This window comes from Cibotium barometz, chromosome 66 (assembly GCF_041138505.1).
Source record: "Cibotium barometz isolate CiBa-2024 chromosome 66, ASM4113850v1, whole genome shotgun sequence".
Lineage (NCBI taxonomy): Eukaryota > Viridiplantae > Streptophyta > Polypodiopsida > Cyatheales > Cibotiaceae > Cibotium > Cibotium barometz.
Genome location: NC_141111.1, coordinates 3,869,258 through 3,888,214, shown reverse-complemented (window position 1 = coordinate 3,888,214; position 18,957 = coordinate 3,869,258).

The following is an 18,957-nucleotide window of genomic DNA, read 5'->3' as shown; positions in this document are numbered from 1 at the left end:
TAACTGACCTAAAAATGGTCAAATATTGACCAAACTGATTTAGAAAATTCTAGAATCAGTTTGTTTGGTTAGGAGCTCAATTTTTCCTATAAATAGAAGCCTCCCCCTTGTTGAAAAATATATAGTGTTTATGCATCGTTACTCTACTCCACCTAAGCCAAGAACTATGAATTCATTTAATAATTCATTAGTTTTTGGAGCTTCCCTCTTTCTTCAATCCCCATTAGTGGCTCCATCAACATACTTAACCAATTGATTGGTTGGGGGCCTCTACCGTGAACAAAGAATCAAGCAAGTTGTAAGGTAATTAGTGAATATTCATCTTTCTATAATTTCTCAATGTTTCTCTCTTCTCAACCCCTCTCAAGCTTGAGAAGTTTAATTGGTATGGTTTTTTTTAAAATGCTATTGAAGTTTGAATAGTAGTGAAGAGTTACATGATTTAATAAATGCTATTGAAGTTAATTTTCATTTATGTTTAAATTCTAATGATTCTTATGTAAATTCTCTCTCTCACTCAAGAAATGGTCATACTCATGACCCATTCTCAATCCAAATCAAGCTTTTCATAAAGCTTTTCCTTAACCCAAGATTAAGCTATGCTTGAGGCCAAATTAATGGCTTTTTCTTATGCTTTTAGTTTATGTATATTAATGATTCAATCCATTATGGATTGATAATCCAATTAGAGATTATTTTAATTATTTTCTTAATGATAAGCATTATCCCTTAGAAAAATTGAGATTTATCAGTCATAGCAGCGGAGCTATGGCAAAATTTTTATAAAAATTATGCATAAAATAATCTCATTCAAAGCATAAAAAGAGGACTTCCTACCATATTCTAGGAATTATCATCCTAGATTAATTGAAAGAATTTCATTACAATCATGGAGAAATTGAATTTTAATGCTAGGCATAATGGATAAATTTTTATATCAAAAGTGTTATTTTTACCATTTTTATTTCATGCATAGAAGTATGCATAATGGATAAATTTTTATATCAAAAGTGTTATTTTTACCATTTTTATTTCATGCATAGAAGTATGCATAAAGGAAAAATTTTTATATCAAAAGTGTTACTTTTATTATTTTTAATTTTCATGCATAGAAGTATGCATAAAGGAAAATTTTTATATCAAAAGTGTTACTTTTATCATTTTTAATTTTCATGCATAGAAGTATGCATAAAGGAAAAATTTTTATATCAAAAGTGTTACTTTTATCATATTGGATTTCATGCATATGCATAAAAGATATTCTTTTTATACTAAAAGTATGATTTTTCTTATAAATGGATTTTATGCTTAGCTTAGATGCATAAGAGAAATTCTTTTATTCTAAAAGTATAATTCCCTACCAAATTGAAATCATGCATAAGAAGATGCATAAAAGATTGATTTTAATTTCGAAAGTGTTAGTCTCCTTAAATGGAATTTATGTATAAATAAATGTGTAGAGAAATCTTATATCAAATAAAAGAATTCTCTTTTAAAAAAAAAAAAGATATGAAATGTGATAAGATGTGATAAGAGGTGTATGAGATGTGATAAGAATTGATAAGATGCGTATGGAAAGTGATAGGATGTGATAAGAGGTGTGATAAGAGGTGATAAGATGCTTATGAAATAAGTTAGGATGTGATAAGATGAATTAAGATGTGTATGGGGGGATGAGGTAAGAAGTGTATGTGATAGGATAAGATGTATATGGGTTGTGATAGGGCGAGAATGGATGTGATGTAAAAGATTAGATGTGAAGGTATATGGGGTTATATAAATGGGAATGTGAAAATGGATGTATGTATGTGGATGTGTGAATATGGAGATGGGAGTGTGGATGTATGAACATGAAAATGGATATATGCATGAAGATGTATATGCATAGATGTAAATGTGGATGTAGATGTGGATGTATAGATATGAATGGATGTGGATGTATAGATGTGAATGGAAATGTGGATGTGGATGTATGTGAATGTGGATGTAAATGTGGATGTATAGATGTGAATGTGGAATGTGGATGTGGATGTATGTATGTATGTGGATGTAGATGTGGATGTATAGATGTGAATGAGAATGGGGATGTGGATGTATGTGAATGTGAATGTAGATGTGGATGTATGTGAATGTGAATGTAGATGTGAATGTGGAATGTGGATGTATAGATGTGGATGTATGTATGTATGTGGATGTAGATGTGGATGTATAGATGTGAATGGGAATGGGGATGTGGATGTATGTGAATGTGAATGTAGATGTGGATGTATGTGAATGTGAATGTAGATGTGAATGTGGAATGTGGATGTATAGATGTGGATGTATGGGAATGTGGATGTGGATGTATGTGAATGTGAATGTAGATGTGGATGTATAGATGTGAATGTGGAATGTGGATGTGGATGTATGTATGTATGTGGATGTGGATGTGGATGTATGGATGTGTATGTATGAATGTGGATATGGGATGTGGATGTATAAATGAGGATGTGAAAATGGAGGTAAGCATGTAGATGTGGATGCATGGATGTGAATGTGGATGTGGATGCATGGATGTGGATGTGGATATGGATGTGTATGTATGAATGTGGATATGGGATGTGGATGTATAAATGAGGATGTGAAAATGGAGATAAGCATGTAGATGTGGATGTATGGATGTGAATGTGGATGTGGATGTGGATGTATGGATGTGGATATGGATGTGAATATATGATATGTGATGTGAAGGAATCTGAAGTGAAGAGATGGAAAAAGGAGGTGATTGGATGAGTACACATATACATGGAATGTGGAATAAGTAATGTGGATTAATGAGGAACAATGTGGAAAAATGAGAGTTAATATAGAAACTGTATTTGTAAACTGTTTGTAAATGCTGTTTGTAAATGACTGTTTTATGTCAAGAATGCTGGGGAAGCATTTTGACTGTCTTGTGATTAAGGTCGTGGAGACCTAACTGATAAAGTTGCAACTGCTGACGGAGAGTCAATGGAGGACGTCTCGCGTAGCAAGGTCGACCGAGGTCTTGACCAGCCTCGGTTCGATTAAAATGGTGAGCTTCCGGTACGGTGGATGAGGGACCAAGGAAGCGGCCTATGAGTGAAGCGCTAGGTCACCTGCGAAGGATCCTAGAGGGTGCTGACCATACGGTGCTCGGGCTCTGGGTCACCTAGGATACCCACGCGTGCGTCGAGGAAGATATTGGAACAAGGAGTAAGAGTTGTTTTGTGAAAACGGGCATGGATCTGGTTGATTGACCTTGCTGGTCTTCAATGGATGAGTCCATGGCTCTTTATATGGATCTGTTGGTTGATCTTGCTGATCTTCAATGAGAGTCCATCTTGATTTTTATAAGTGATTATATTGCCGAGTATTATGGGCTAGGAACTATTGAAAAGACCCCTGTGTGGACAGGTGGTGAGCGTTCTAGTTGCCAATGATGCCATAGATACTCTGATGAAGGAATGATGGGAAATTATGAATCAACTGGATAAATTGGAAGAATGTGATCAGTGGTACTATGGTTTCATTAAAGGATTGTTTTAAAGTTAGCTGATGCTAAGAAAAAGGCAATTTTCATATTGGGTGTGTAAGTGGTGTGGCTAGTTTTATGTTTGCATGAATTTCCGGCTAGGGGGCCTTGGAACTCTTTTCCTTGGTACCCGGGACAAAACCTAACCAAATTCCAAATTGGATCCCATCACTACAGTGGTTGGGCGGTTGGCTAACCCATGGGATCGGATGGGGTTAGGCTGGACTGATGGATCCGTAAATCGAGATTTAATTTCTATTATTACGATAGATGAAGTAAATCCCGGATAGAAATTGTTCTATGGATAGGAATCAACGGCTGTGCCTCTTGATGGGGAAAAAAAGCGTTGATCCCAATGATCCAAGTGCAAGTTTCTTCCTTGATTTGACCAAGTACCGTTAAAGGTGCAGTCAGATCAGTTGATCCGTAATGATCTTGACTACGTTAGAGTAAAGAGTTATCCTGGTGGAATTGCCCATGCTTTCCGGGTAAAGGAAGTTTTTCCGGTTTCGGTTTTGGACAAACCGACGGATTAGTCTCTTGTCCGGATATCCGTGGGTGAGGCCCCGAGTGTGAGACCCCTACCCGCACTTGATGTGTTACTTCTGCTGTCAGTATCCTGAATCCGTTGCTCGGTGGGAACAGGGATCTCACAGTTGGTATCAGAGCGTTTGGTTAATAAAGATCAATTGAGAAGACAAATAGGTCAGAAATTAATCAAGAAACACAAAAAGGTTGTAATTGTGTGATATAATTCATACAATTTGATATTCAAATTGAAATTCGTAATTTGGTAATTGGGTCTTCAGATGGAAGTACCGCAATTATTTAGAATCCTTGACTTGCTTGAGGCCTAGACATGATGGTATTTACCTTATAATTCCAAGGGCCGTGACTATCCGTATATACCGAGAGTATAACTGTAGCTCTTTACTGACAGTATATACGAGTAAATCTAAGACTTGAAATTATAAGCGTTAATGCTATCCAGATGATGAATTTGAATGTGGTTGATATGATTTTTAATTCTGTTTGGGAACTGATGAATTGATTGGGATTCTGATTGAAAAATGATGATTTTTGAAATTTAGTTGAAATATAATAACTTGAGTAAAATCGCAATGAGGATGAATGGGACGAGTCCCTGTAATGATAAATGATGATAATGATTTCAACAAATCACTATGAGATTAGTGGATTGTGCTGTGAAAGTACTACTGTTAACACTTGACTCGGTATATCAAGTTAAGGGATGACAAATTGAAAACTTGCTTGACTGAAATTCCCGTGGAGGAATGTTCAGAAAGAAAAAATTTCGATCTGATGGACCATTATCGTGTTAAAGATATGAATGATATGATCTGAAATAAATTTATTTAATGATGAGTTCTATATAAGGGATATTTATCCCCGTATTATGTTGGGTTGACCAGAATATAAGGAACCCTAGAATAAATTGGATCTTAAGAAAAAGAGTTGTCCTCTACTTGGCGAGATGAGGACATCTCGCACTTTTTTAAGTGGGGTAGAATGTAAGATTCCTCCCCAGCCTTCGAGGCATACAGGAGTAAGAATCTCCCTTTTTGATCTTAAAATTATTCCCTCTCTAAAATAAAAGAAAGATTTTGTTTAAAAAAAAAGGAAGACCCTTTCCCTAGAATACTTCTCAGGAGTCACGCTGTTTTAAGGATTCAGAACAATGAGTTCAGAAGTGAAAATCGGTGTTTTGGATACCAAGGTTTTGGTCTTCATTCGAGTACGGCACAAAAGAAGTTCTTTATCTATTGGGGAGTTTAAGAAGTTATCCCCCAGATATTGTGAGCCTTATATCTGAATTCAATGAAAGTAGGTGACTTAGCCTACAAGCTTCTTTTATCTCTTCATCTCAAAATTCTTAATGCCTTCTATAGAAAAATGTGTCAAACCCAAATCATGGAAAGACGGTAAAACTTCAGTGGCAAGTTACCGTTGGCTTCTAAGTTACGCTAGCTCCTTCCTTTATATAAGTCGTAACTTTTACTTGTCGCTCACAGTAATCTTACTCCCATCGATCTCCTTTCTTCTTAATCTCCTTCATGGCTTGGCAACAAGAATTAGTTTTATCCATAATGATTCCTCACCTTCAAGACGCAAGTGAGTCTGTGAAGAAGGATTTTATAGAACAGTATGAGCGCTCACTTTTCCCTCACTTGGGAACTTCTGTAGCGCAGACAAAATGGCGGACCTATCAAGACATAACTAGGGTAACACCCTGGGGTCAGCAGCACTTCTGTAACAATGTCCGCTTGGCCATGGTTATTGAAGCTTTGGGTCTGGGTCCCCGATACTACTGCGTCATGAGATCAAGACATCCTGGGTTTTTTGAGCGGGTCTTCTTACTGGCGTGTTTTCTTCCTCATGAGAAGATATGCCTTTACCCCGTTTTTGGCTTGCCTCTCAGAGGTCCTTTTGTTAGAACACCTCATACCACTGAGATAGGCGCAGCAATAACCCACAGAATCATTCCCATAGATGAGTTACCTTATACTTGTGCAGCTTGTGAGGACTGCTTTTGTGACCATATGATGGACGGGCTTATGGAAGTGTAAAGAGTTCCTCTATCTTTACTGTATAAGTTCCGAGAATGAATAAAGTTTAAATCTTGTTCTTATCTTGAATCTTGCTCTCTTTGAGACTTTTTCTTGGTGGTTAATCCTGATTTAAATTTTTCTCTAAGTCTCATAATTCGAGCATCTTGCGAAATTATCCCAGTTTGCGAGATGAGGACATCTCGCGTTTTTTAAGTGGGGTAGAATGTAAGATTCCTCCCCCACCCCCTTTTTGATGTCTAGTATCTTTCCCTGTAATCAATCCCTCTTCAGAAATATAAAGACCTTGTTTCTATCTGTTTTAGCCTAGAGAGAGAAAAATATTCTAGAGAGAGAATATTCAGATTTTGAATATTTTTGGATAGAAAAATATCTCTTCTAATTCAGATGAGTTCCCCTGAAACAGAAATTCAAAAAGAATTTTCCAATGTGCAATTGGAATTAATTGAAAATAGCTATAAAGAACCTTAGCCTAAGGGTCTAGATTTTCAGAAATCTTTAGACTATGGTCCAATTAAGGTTCCTATGGACCAATAGCATCAATCCATGTGTAGGGAGGAGATAAATCCAACTTGTAAAAAGAAAATACCCAAAAATGAGTAAATGCTCACATGAGGTGAAGAGTTGAAAATGTACAAGGTTTATTAGTAAAAAACTATGAGCAATATTAAAAATATGACATATGTAAGGAAGGGGAATTCTTTAAAGGAGGTGCATATTTCACATAAGATGAAGAGTTGAAAATGTACAAGGTTTATTAGTAAAAAATTATGAGCAATATTAAAAGTATGACATATGTAAGGAAGAGGAGTTCTTTAAAGGAGGTGCATATTTCACATAAGATGAAGAGTTGAAAATGTACAAGGTTTATTAGTAAAAAAATTATGAGCAATATTAAAAGTATGACATATGTAAGGAAGGGGAGTTCTTTAAAGGAGGTGCATATTTCACATAAGATGAAGAGTTGAAAATGTACAAGGTTTATTAGTAAAAAAATTATGAGCAATATTAAAAGTATGACATATGTAAGGAAGGGGAGTTCTTTAAAGGAGGTGCATATTTCACATGCTTGAATGAGTTTTAAACTCATAAAAATTGAGATATTTCATCTCTCCTCTCTCCTCATTCAAGTCTAGTTCCAAAAAGTTAGCTTAACTGACCTAAAAATGGTCAAATATTGACCAAACTGATTTAGAAAATTCTAGAATCAGTTTGTTTGGTTAGGAGCTCAATTTTTCCTATAAATAGAAGCCTCCCCCTTGTTGAAAAATATATAGTGTTTATGCATCGTTACTCTACTCCACCTAAGCCAAGAACTATGAATTCATTTAATAATTCATTAGTTTTTGGAGCTTCCCTCTTTCTTCAATCCCCATTAGTGGCTCCATCAACATACTTAACCAATTGATTGGTTGGGGGCCTCTACCGTGAACAAAGAATCAAGCAAGTTGTAAGGTAATTAGTGAATATTCATCTTTCTATAATTTCTCAATGTTTCTCTCTTCTCAACCCCTCTCAAGCTTGAGAAGTTTAATTGGTATGGTTTTTTTTAAAATGCTATTGAAGTTTGAATAGTAGTGAAGAGTTACATGATTTAATAAATGCTATTGAAGTTAATTTTCATTTATGTTTAAATTCTAATGATTCTTATGTAAATTCTCTCTCTCACTCAAGAAATGGTCATACTCATGACCCATTCTCAATCCAAATCAAGCTTTTCATAAAGCTTTTCCTTAACCCAAGATTAAGCTATGCTTGAGGCCAAATTAATGGCTTTTTCTTATGCTTTTAGTTTATGTATATTAATGATTCAATCCATTATGGATTGATAATCCAATTAGAGATTATTTTAATTATTTTCTTAATGATAAGCATTATCCCTTAGAAAAATTGAGATTTATCAGTCATAGCAGCGGAGCTATGGCAAAATTTTTATAAAAATTATGCATAAAATAATCTCATTCAAAGCATAAAAAGAGGACTTCCTACCATATTCTAGGAATTATCATCCTAGATTAATTGAAAGAATTTCATTACAATCATGGAGAAATTGAATTTTAATGCTAGGCATAATGGATAAATTTTTATATCAAAAGTGTTATTTTTACCATTTTTATTTCATGCATAGAAGTATGCATAATGGATAAATTTTTATATCAAAAGTGTTATTTTTACCATTTTTATTTCATGCATAGAAGTATGCATAAAGGAAAAATTTTTATATCAAAAGTGTTACTTTTATTATTTTTAATTTTCATGCATAGAAGTATGCATAAAGGAAAATTTTTATATCAAAAGTGTTACTTTTATCATTTTTAATTTTCATGCATAGAAGTATGCATAAAGGAAAAATTTTTATATCAAAAGTGTTACTTTTATCATATTGGATTTCATGCATATGCATAAAAGATATTCTTTTTATACTAAAAGTATGATTTTTCTTATAAATGGATTTTATGCTTAGCTTAGATGCATAAGAGAAATTCTTTTATTCTAAAAGTATAATTCCCTACCAAATTGAAATCATGCATAAGAAGATGCATAAAAGATTGATTTTAATTTCGAAAGTGTTAGTCTCCTTAAATGGAATTTATGTATAAATAAATGTGTAGAGAAATCTTATATCAAATAAAAGAATTCTCTTTTTAAAAAAAAAAAGATATGAAATGTGATAAGATGTGATAAGAGGTGTATGAGATGTGATAAGAATTGATAAGATGCGTATGGAAAGTGATAGGATGTGATAAGAGGTGTGATAAGAGGTGATAAGATGCTTATGAAATAAGTTAGGATGTGATAAGATGAATTAAGATGTGTATGGGGGGATGAGGTAAGAAGTGTATGTGATAGGATAAGATGTATATGGGTTGTGATAGGGCGAGAATGGATGTGATGTAAAAGATTAGATGTGAAGGTATATGGGGTTATATAAATGGGAATGTGAAAATGGATGTATGTATGTGGATGTGTGAATATGGAGATGGGAGTGTGGATGTATGAACATGAAAATGGATATATGCATGAAGATGTATATGCATAGATGTAAATGTGGATGTAGATGTGGATGTATAGATGTGAATGGATGTGGATGTATAGATGTGAATGGAAATGTGGATGTGGATGTATGTGAATGTGGATGTAAATGTGGATGTATAGATGTGAATGTGGAATGTGGATGTGGATGTATGTATGTATGTGGATGTAGATGTGGATGTATAGATGTGAATGAGAATGGGGATGTGGATGTATGTGAATGTGAATGTAGATGTGGATGTATGTGAATGTGAATGTAGATGTGAATGTGGAATGTGGATGTATAGATGTGGATGTATGTATGTATGTGGATGTAGATGTGGATGTATAGATGTGAATGGGAATGGGGATGTGGATGTATGTGAATGTGAATGTAGATGTGGATGTATGTGAATGTGAATGTAGATGTGAATGTGGAATGTGGATGTATAGATGTGGATGTATGGGAATGTGGATGTGGATGTATGTGAATGTGAATGTAGATGTGGATGTATAGATGTGAATGTGGAATGTGGATGTGGATGTATGTATGTATGTGGATGTGGATGTGGATGTATGGATGTGTATGTATGAATGTGGATATGGGATGTGGATGTATAAATGAGGATGTGAAAATGGAGGTAAGCATGTAGATGTGGATGCATGGATGTGAATGTGGATGTGGATGTGGATGTGGATGTGGATATGGATGTGTATGTATGAATGTGGATATGGGATGTGGATGTATAAATGAGGATGTGAAAATGGAGATAAGCATGTAGATGTGGATGTATGGATGTGAATGTGGATGTGGATGTGGATGTATGGATGTGGATATGGATGTGAATATATGATATGTGATGTGAAGGAATCTGAAGTGAAGAGATGGAAAAAGGAGGTGATTGGATGAGTACACATATACATGGAATGTGGAATAAGTAATGTGGATTAATGAGGAACAATGTGGAAAAATGAGAGTTAATATAGAAACTGTATTTGTAAACTGTTTGTAAATGCTGTTTGTAAATGACTGTTTTATGTCAAGAATGCTGGGGAAGCATTTTGACTGTCTTGTGATTAAGGTCGTGGAGACCTAACTGATAAAGTTGCAACTGCTGACGGAGAGTCAATGGAGGACGTCTCGCGTAGCAAGGTCGACCGAGGTCTTGACCAGCCTCGGTTCGATTAAAATGGTGAGCTTCCGGTACGGTGGATGAGGGACCAAGGAAGCGGCCTATGAGTGAAGCGCTAGGTCACCTGCGAAGGATCCTAGAGGGTGCTGACCATACGGTGCTCGGGCTCTGGGTCACCTAGGATACCCACGCGTGCGTCGAGGAAGATATTGGAACAAGGAGTAAGAGTTGTTTTGTGAAAACGGGCATGGATCTGGTTGATTGACCTTGCTGGTCTTCAATGGATGAGTCCATGGCTCTTTATATGGATCTGTTGGTTGATCTTGCTGATCTTCAATGAGAGTCCATCTTGATTTTTATAAGTGATTATATTGCCGAGTATTATGGGCTAGGAACTATTGAAAAGACCCCTGTGTGGACAGGTGGTGAGCGTTCTAGTTGCCAATGATGCCATAGATACTCTGATGAAGGAATGATGGGAAATTATGAATCAACTGGATAAATTGGAAGAATGTGATCAGTGGTACTATGGTTTCATTAAAGGATTGTTTTAAAGTTAGCTGATGCTAAGAAAAAGGCAATTTTCATATTGGGTGTGTAAGTGGTGTGGCTAGTTTTATGTTTGCATGAATTTCCGGCTAGGGGGCCTTGGAACTCTTTTCCTTGGTACCCGGGACAAAACCTAACCAAATTCCAAATTGGATCCCATCACTACAGTGGTTGGGCGGTTGGCTAACCCATGGGATCGGATGGGGTTAGGCTGGACTGATGGATCCGTAAATCGAGATTTAATTTCTATTATTACGATAGATGAAGTAAATCCCGGATAGAAATTGTTCTATGGATAGGAATCAACGGCTGTGCCTCTTGATGGGGAAAAAAAGCGTTGATCCCAATGATCCAAGTGCAAGTTTCTTCCTTGATTTGACCAAGTACCGTTAAAGGTGCAGTCAGATCAGTTGATCCGTACTGATCTTGACTACGTTAGAGTAAAGAGTTATCCTGGTGGAATTGCCCATGCTTTCCGGGTAAAGGAAGTTTTTCCGGTTTCGGTTTTGGACAAACCGACGGATTAGTCTCTTGTCCGGATATCCGTGGGTGAGGCCCCGAGTGTGAGACCCCTACCCGCACTTGATGTGTTACTTCTGCTGTCAGTATCCTGAATCCGTTGCTCGGTGGGAACAGGGATCTCACATCTGAAAGGTTCTTTCTAAAATTATCTTCTCGAAAGGTACTATCTCAATTTCTCTTTTTCTAAAATTTCTTTCGACGAATATACGTTTACAAATTCAAAAACATGGATTTCTCGAGGAATATTCATTTACGTCGATCTCCGATTAAAATTTATCTTTTCTATGACGTGGATCATGGCATCACAGAACTCAAAGTTTAGGGAGCAACAACATGTACTAGAACACTAAGAATTGAGAATAGTAATTCATCCCATCCTATATCTAGACATAACTAGATTAGTCTATCCATCCCATCCTAGATCTAGACATAACTAGATTAGTCTATCAAGAAAGCCTAGCAATCAAACAATACGACACACAATTACCTAAACCATGCTTGGATACCACATGTAAGGTCCTCGCCCTAGCTAGGTCAAGGGAAACCTTTTGATAGGTAGATAAGTCCTCTTATTTTCGATTAATGACACCTTAATCTCTTGACAATATGAGGATATGAGCAAACAAAGGGACCTAACTCTATCTCACGGGAAACATAGTCATTCTTATGAACTAAATCAACGAGGGCCAAGCCGACCTCTCACCCCCTTAGGTCATGTGGGTGTACCGAAGGAAGTTCAAGCCCTTATCCAGGTAGAAGAAACTCATGAGAGAGCAATGAAGCACAGCCTTCGGGTCATAGCAGATGAGCTAGAAGACATGAATCTGGGCGACGTGGAGCACCCCAAGATAGTTTGCATCAGCGCTAAGCTGGATATAGAATTGAAAGATTTGACCAACTGAGGCCAAGCTCTTTGTGATAGAAGGCACATACAATACATCTGACATAGACTTTGTTTGACCATTGTGCATAACCAATGGTACACTACCAACATGTGTAATGGCATGCTGAGTATCATCTCCTGTTTCCACGTAGCCTTTCACATCCATAGGCTTCATATGCTCAAACCATTCACCATGACAAGTCATATGGTTTGATGCTCCAGAGTCCATATACCAAGTATCATCATTCTCAGCATTTGTCACCATAGATCCAACAACATGTTTCATGGCAAACAAGTGATTTGCAGTGCCATCATTACTGCTTGATGCATAGTTTCCACCATGTTGTGCATAATTTTCACCATACTGACCACCACGTTGTGCTCTATCCCCTCTCAAATCAATCTGTTTACGGAAACAATCTCTTGCCATATGACCAAATTTGCCACAGTAATGGCATTCCACATCTTGCATAGAATTTTGTTGGCCTTGCCAACGTCCTCTACCACAGGGGTTACCTCTGCCTCTCTGAGATGCATAACCACGACCACCTCTAGCACCATATGTGGGCTGAAAATTCTGTTGTGGTGACCTGTCCTGCCATCCACGACCATTACCACCACGGCCACGTGATGCGAATCTCCCCCTGCCTCTAAAACCTCTCTGCGAATAGAAAGCCAGATTTTTGCCATTATCATCATGGCTAGTAGATGCATCCAAAAATGAATCACTGAGTTTGATTTCCTCAACAAGTAAGAGTGAAATCAACTCATCAAAGTTTCGTAAACCTGTACTCCTCACTGAGATAGATGTATCAAAAGATTTATATTCCTTGCCAAGACCACGCAAGGTAATATCCACCAAATCATCATCAAGCATGGGGGCATTTATTATTGCCAATGCATCTGCAAACTTCTTTATTTCTTGCACATAATCATGGATGCTTCTTTTATTCCGCTTCACATTATGTATCTGCTGTCAACTGAGACTTGCGAGCACTCGTGTCTGTATCAAACATCTTTACCAAAGTATCCCATGCATCTTTGGGATTCTCAGCATCCTGCATGTGTATGAGCATAGCATCAGAAATACATATAGACAAATATGCAACACTTTGAATGCTCTTTCTGACCATTGCTCATGAGCAATAACCTGCTGTGTAGGTTGTCGAGGTAGCTCAAGCTCTGGCTCAGTACCTGTAATGAGATTCCAAAATCCTTTTCTTTCAAGAAACTTTTTATCCTGTACTTCCATGCCTGGAAGTTCTTCCTATCTAGCTTTTCACCAACAATCTACTGTAGTGTCCATCAACTCCATGTAAGAGGAATTTGTCCAATTGTTTAAGACCAAAGATTAATTGTCTGATTAAAATCACTCTATTTCTCTGCAACCAGTGGACAGCCTGTTTAATCAGCTCATTCCCAGCTCAATTAAGCATAATTGATTAAACCAACCATGTAGCCCTCTTCTCCAATGTGTGTAGCAACCAATTGCTAAAGCAATTATGAAATATATCAAGCAACCAAGTGGAAATCAATCTCCTCGTAGCAAAAAAGTCAAAAATCTACCCTGTTTCACTGTAGGAGCTGCACTGCCTGCATTTGAGGAATTTGGGAGTGATTTAAGTGATAATTGAAGATGGATATAAGTGCCCAACACACTTGGGTATGTGTGCAACCAGTCAATGGTTTGATTTTAGCCAAAAACACGCTCTCAGATCTAATAAGAATTGGTGTGCTCTAAGCTTCACAGCTTCAATGGCAAGCTTCACAGCTTCTTCTCCCTCTTCACTCACTCACTCATAAACCCTAATAAACAGCACAAGGCTATGATACCATGTTGAAAGAACGGTAGAGGGGAAGGACACACACACACACACGAGTAAGCCCTAATGTATATTGCAAACCCTAACCAAAGAGAGAAGCCATCTCCTTTCTCACACAATGCATAAAGCCATAATCCATAATACACACAACACTATGAGTTGTGTCCACACACATCTAACCCTAGCTAATGTCCACACACTATGACCAGCTGGACACGCGGTCATTTATGTCTCACACATGTTCCTACCTAACATGCCAGCACATAGCATAGCTAGCTCACACACTGACATCGAGCTTGAATCTCAACAGCCCCTCTCAAGCTCATGATGTACTGCCGCGATGAAGATGTAGATGAGCTTGGGATATCAAGACTCTCAACACCCCACTCCTAACATACCCCAGCCACACATTTTTGGGCATGTTTAGTGCACACAAAGACTACTCTAAGCTTAGAAATAGCTTGCACTAACCTTGGTACCCACCACTACTTGCATTGTAGTCTTTCTTCTAGTGTAGCTTGTGGTGTAGCCTCTACCCATTTTGTTAAGTCTTGTTTTTGCTACATCTAGACCTCTTTCCAAAATTGTGCTTTACACAAAAGCTATCCACGTACTAAAAAACTAAGGAATTAATCCCTACACAAGGAACACCCAAGTTGGAGCCATGGATGATGGTGCCATGTTCACCTCTTCCCCCACCCCTTTTCACTCTATTGCATAGGGAACCTAGGAACCAGCCCTTAGATCTTCCCAATATACTTAAATGTCATCACATTGGAAGCAAATGCTCCCCGTTTTGTGACAAAAGCTGTCTTTTCACGATCATCTGGGGCCATCAGGACTTGATTGTATACAACGAAACCATCCAAGAAAGAATACATCTCAAGGTCTGCAGGTGGCCTCTACCACGAAATCTATGAACAGAAGTGGGAAAGGATTTGTCTCTGTTGCAACATTGAGCTTCCAGTAATCCAAATAGACACGGAGCTTTCCATTCTCTTTCAGCACAATCACTATTGGCAACAACCATGTCACCTTTCCACCACCGGATATATGAATCCTAGTTTCAAGAGTTTATCAATTTCCTCAATTTGTTTTGCATAATTTGGATTCATTCGGTACCGCTGTTGCTTGCTTAATGGGAACAACATCCTCCTTAAGATGATGTTGATAAAATTGAGGATCAATGCCCTTCATATCTTTGTAGCTCCAAGGAAATACATCCACATATGATTTTAATAAGTTCTAGAGTTTTTCTTTCAATTCTATATCCAGCTTAGCGCTGATGCAAACTATCTTGGGGTGCTCCACGTCGCCCAGATTCATGTCTTCTAGCTCATCTGCTATGACCCAAAGGCTGTGCTTCATTGCTCTCTCATGAGTTTCTTCTACCTGGATAAGGGCTTGAACTTCCTTCGGTACACCCACATGACCTAAGGGGGTGAGAGGTCGGCTTGGCCCTCGTTGATTTAGTTCATAAGAATGACTATGTTTCCCGTGAGATAGAGTTAGGTCCCTTTGTTTGCTCATATCCTCATATTGTCAAGAGATTAAGGTGTCATTAATCGAAAATAAGAGGACTTATCTACCTATCAAAAGGTTCCCCTTGACCTAGCTAGGGCGAGGACCTTACACGTGGTATCCAAGCATGGTTTAGGTAATTGTGTGTCGTATTGTTTGATTGCTAGGCTTTCTTGATAGACTAATCTAGTTATGTCTAGATCTAGGATGGGATGGATAGACTAATCTAGTTATGTCTAGATGTAGGATGGGATGAATTACTATTCTCAATTCTTAGTGTTCTAGTACATGTTGTTGCTCCCTAAACTTTGAGTTCTGTGATGCCATGATCCACGTCATAGAAAAGATAAATTTTAATCGGAGATCAACGTAAATGAATATTCCTCGAGAAATCCATGTTTTTGAATTTGTAAACGTATATTCGTCGAAAGAAATTTTAGAAAAAGAGAAATTGAGATAGTACCTTTCGAGAAGATAATTTTAGAAAGAACCTTTCAGACTTAAACTCTGACTCAGACTATTGACCAAGACCTAATTCCTTCGTCAGTTTCAATCAATGATGATGTGCCCAGTTCAGGGAAAATGTATTCAATCACCCACCGAATCTGAAACTAAGTTAAGACTTGTGACTTTGATCTAAGGATCAAGTTAACAGAATTTGAAGAATTCTGTTTGGAATTGAAAATTGGATCTAGAAGTATTGAGATAGGGATTTACGATACACTCATGGTATTCAAACAAAAATAAAAAACTATAAACTTGCATAGAAACCCTGCCTTCTTAAAAGACTGTCTCACACCAGAATGCTGGAGGGAGCATTTGGCATATATATTTATCTAAGGGAAGTTCAGTTTTGCAAAAACAGCTGGAGGGGAGGGGAGTGTTCGAGGGACAGCTCACGTGGCAAAACCTGCCGAGGTCTTGACCAGCCTCCGTATGGTTAAAATGGTGCACTTCCGGTACGATGGACGAGGGCCGACGAAGCGGTCCCTGAGTGAAGTGCCAGGACACCTAAGGAGGATCCTGGAGGGTTCTGACCAGGTGATGCACGGGCTCGCGGTGCCGAGGACATCCATGCGAATGTCGAGGAAGATATTATATAATGGACCTATGTTTTTATAATCTATCACTGGATCTCGTTGTTGACTTGCTGGTCTCAACGGAGAGTCCAGAGTGATACTGTTTTGTTGAGAAACAAGGACTCAATGAAAATTTTGAAGTATGACATGTATAAACCGTAAATTGTTAATCAAGGGTTGTTTTTATTAAAGTTCTAATAAAGAGGAGTGTGTGCGTATCTGTTTTCTAAAGCTAAAGTTAAGAAAGGCAATTCAATTATGGGTGGGTGAGTACTTGTCTGGTTCCACCGATTCCAGTGGTAGGGTGGTGGCTAACCCATGGGCCGGATGGGGTTAGGCTGGAATCAGTGGAGTTTTAATAATCAAACTTTGAAATCTTAGGATTACGCTAAGATTCGAGTAATTAGACAATTCCCTCTGATAAATTTTTCAATAAGTGGATCAACGGCTGTGCCTGACCTGGATCAGGAAAAAAGCGTTGAATTTACTAAAATGATCAAATTATATCAGTGATAGTTTCCTTCTATCTGGTTTATTCAGTTGAAGGATAGCTTAGAGTTGATCACGTTAGAAAAATTCGTTTAAAAAAAAATCATAAAGGTGAAAGCGTCCTCGCTTTCCGGGCATGGGAATTTTTTCCGGTTTTGGTTTTTGGAGTGACCACCAACCTAGTCTCGTGCCCGGACATTCGAGGGCGAGGCCTCGAGTGAGAAACCCTGCCCCGCGCATGAGGGGGCTGCTTCTGCTGTTTCAGATATCGGGAGTCCGGTGCACGGAGGGGACAGAGGGATCTCAGAGTTGGTATCAGAGCCAAATTGAAAGCTAATAAGGATAAATAAATTCTTATCTGAAATTGATAAATAAGAACTCAGAAAAAGCATTTTTTCTTAATGTATTTCATTCCGTAGGCTTATTTAAGGAAGAATTTTTAATCAAAGAAATTATTTTTATAGATGGAAGTCCCCTATTTATCTGGTATTCCCGACCTCACCCAGTCTCAAGATATGACTGCGTTCGCCTTCGAGCATCTCATCTCTTCCGCTTCTACTTGAACAAGCCGAGCAAGACTCACATGCCACTTTGAGGAGTTATATTTTCCTAACCCAGTGGCGAGACTACATAAGTGGTTTGCAGGGCAATATGTCCATGCCCCTTGCGACCGCCGTGCAATGCTGTGGGAGAACCTCTCATTGGCTATGATTCTGTTAAAGCTAAAAATGACACGTGGTGTCATTCTATATCATTCAACACCTCGAAATTTCAGACTTTCATGCCGAATTTATAGATTCCTTAGTCGATTTATCCCTAAGGAGAAAATAATAGCTCCCTTCGGAGTTAGAGAACTTATGTAACATGATATGACTATGGCCCAGTACGGTCCTCTTATGCATCTCCCGAAGAGATTTTGAATTTTGGAGCCAAGCTGCTCTATGTATAATTTGCAACTTTTATATAAGAATGTTTTCTGAAGAAAAATTCCCTGTTGTATAAGTGATTACTTATAGATGATCTGATAAAGAAAAAAATCCGTTATCGGACATATATCATAGACCTCCACCAATGAGATCATTGTCTTGTTTAAGAAATTATTTTTCGAAACTCTTAAGTCCTAGGATCTCGTGGATAATATCAAAATAAAAATTTAATAATATATAAATTTTTGACAGAATCATGAGACGAGGAAACCGTGGTCGTCAGACAGACCCTGTCTTTGAAGATGACGAGCTTGACCTTGATGTTCACAAGGCTCTTCATAGGACACAGGTAGGACCCTTCAAAGGAGAAGGGGAGAACCTGGGCGAGGTTGTGGAGAAATGGGTGGAATCCATGGAAGAGTATTTTGACGTCACAGGTTACAATATGCGAAGCAAAATGGCTCTTGCCCAGCTAAAAATAGTGGAAACAGCCAGGGTAGCATGGAGGAACCACTGTGACACCAACCATCTAGACATAAATACTCAGTCCTGGAATGATCTAAAAACCTATCTAAGAAAGAGATTTTGTCCTCTTGGATGTTTAGAAACCAAAATGAATGAATTCTTAGAACTAAAGCAAGAGAGCAGAACCATCAAGGAATACCACGAGGCCTTTGCTTTTCTACTCAAATATTCACCGCCTCTTGATGAAGAGCAACTCATGGCCAGGTTCATTCGAGGAATGAACGAACCCTTGGACACACTGGTCAAAAATGCCAAGCCGGTGTCCATGGCCGAAGCAGTAAGAATGGCAAAAGATTTTGCCAAAGCCTTTGTAGTAAAGGTCCCACCAAATCCTGCACCCTCTAACTTTAAAAGATTCCAAGCCCAGGGAAG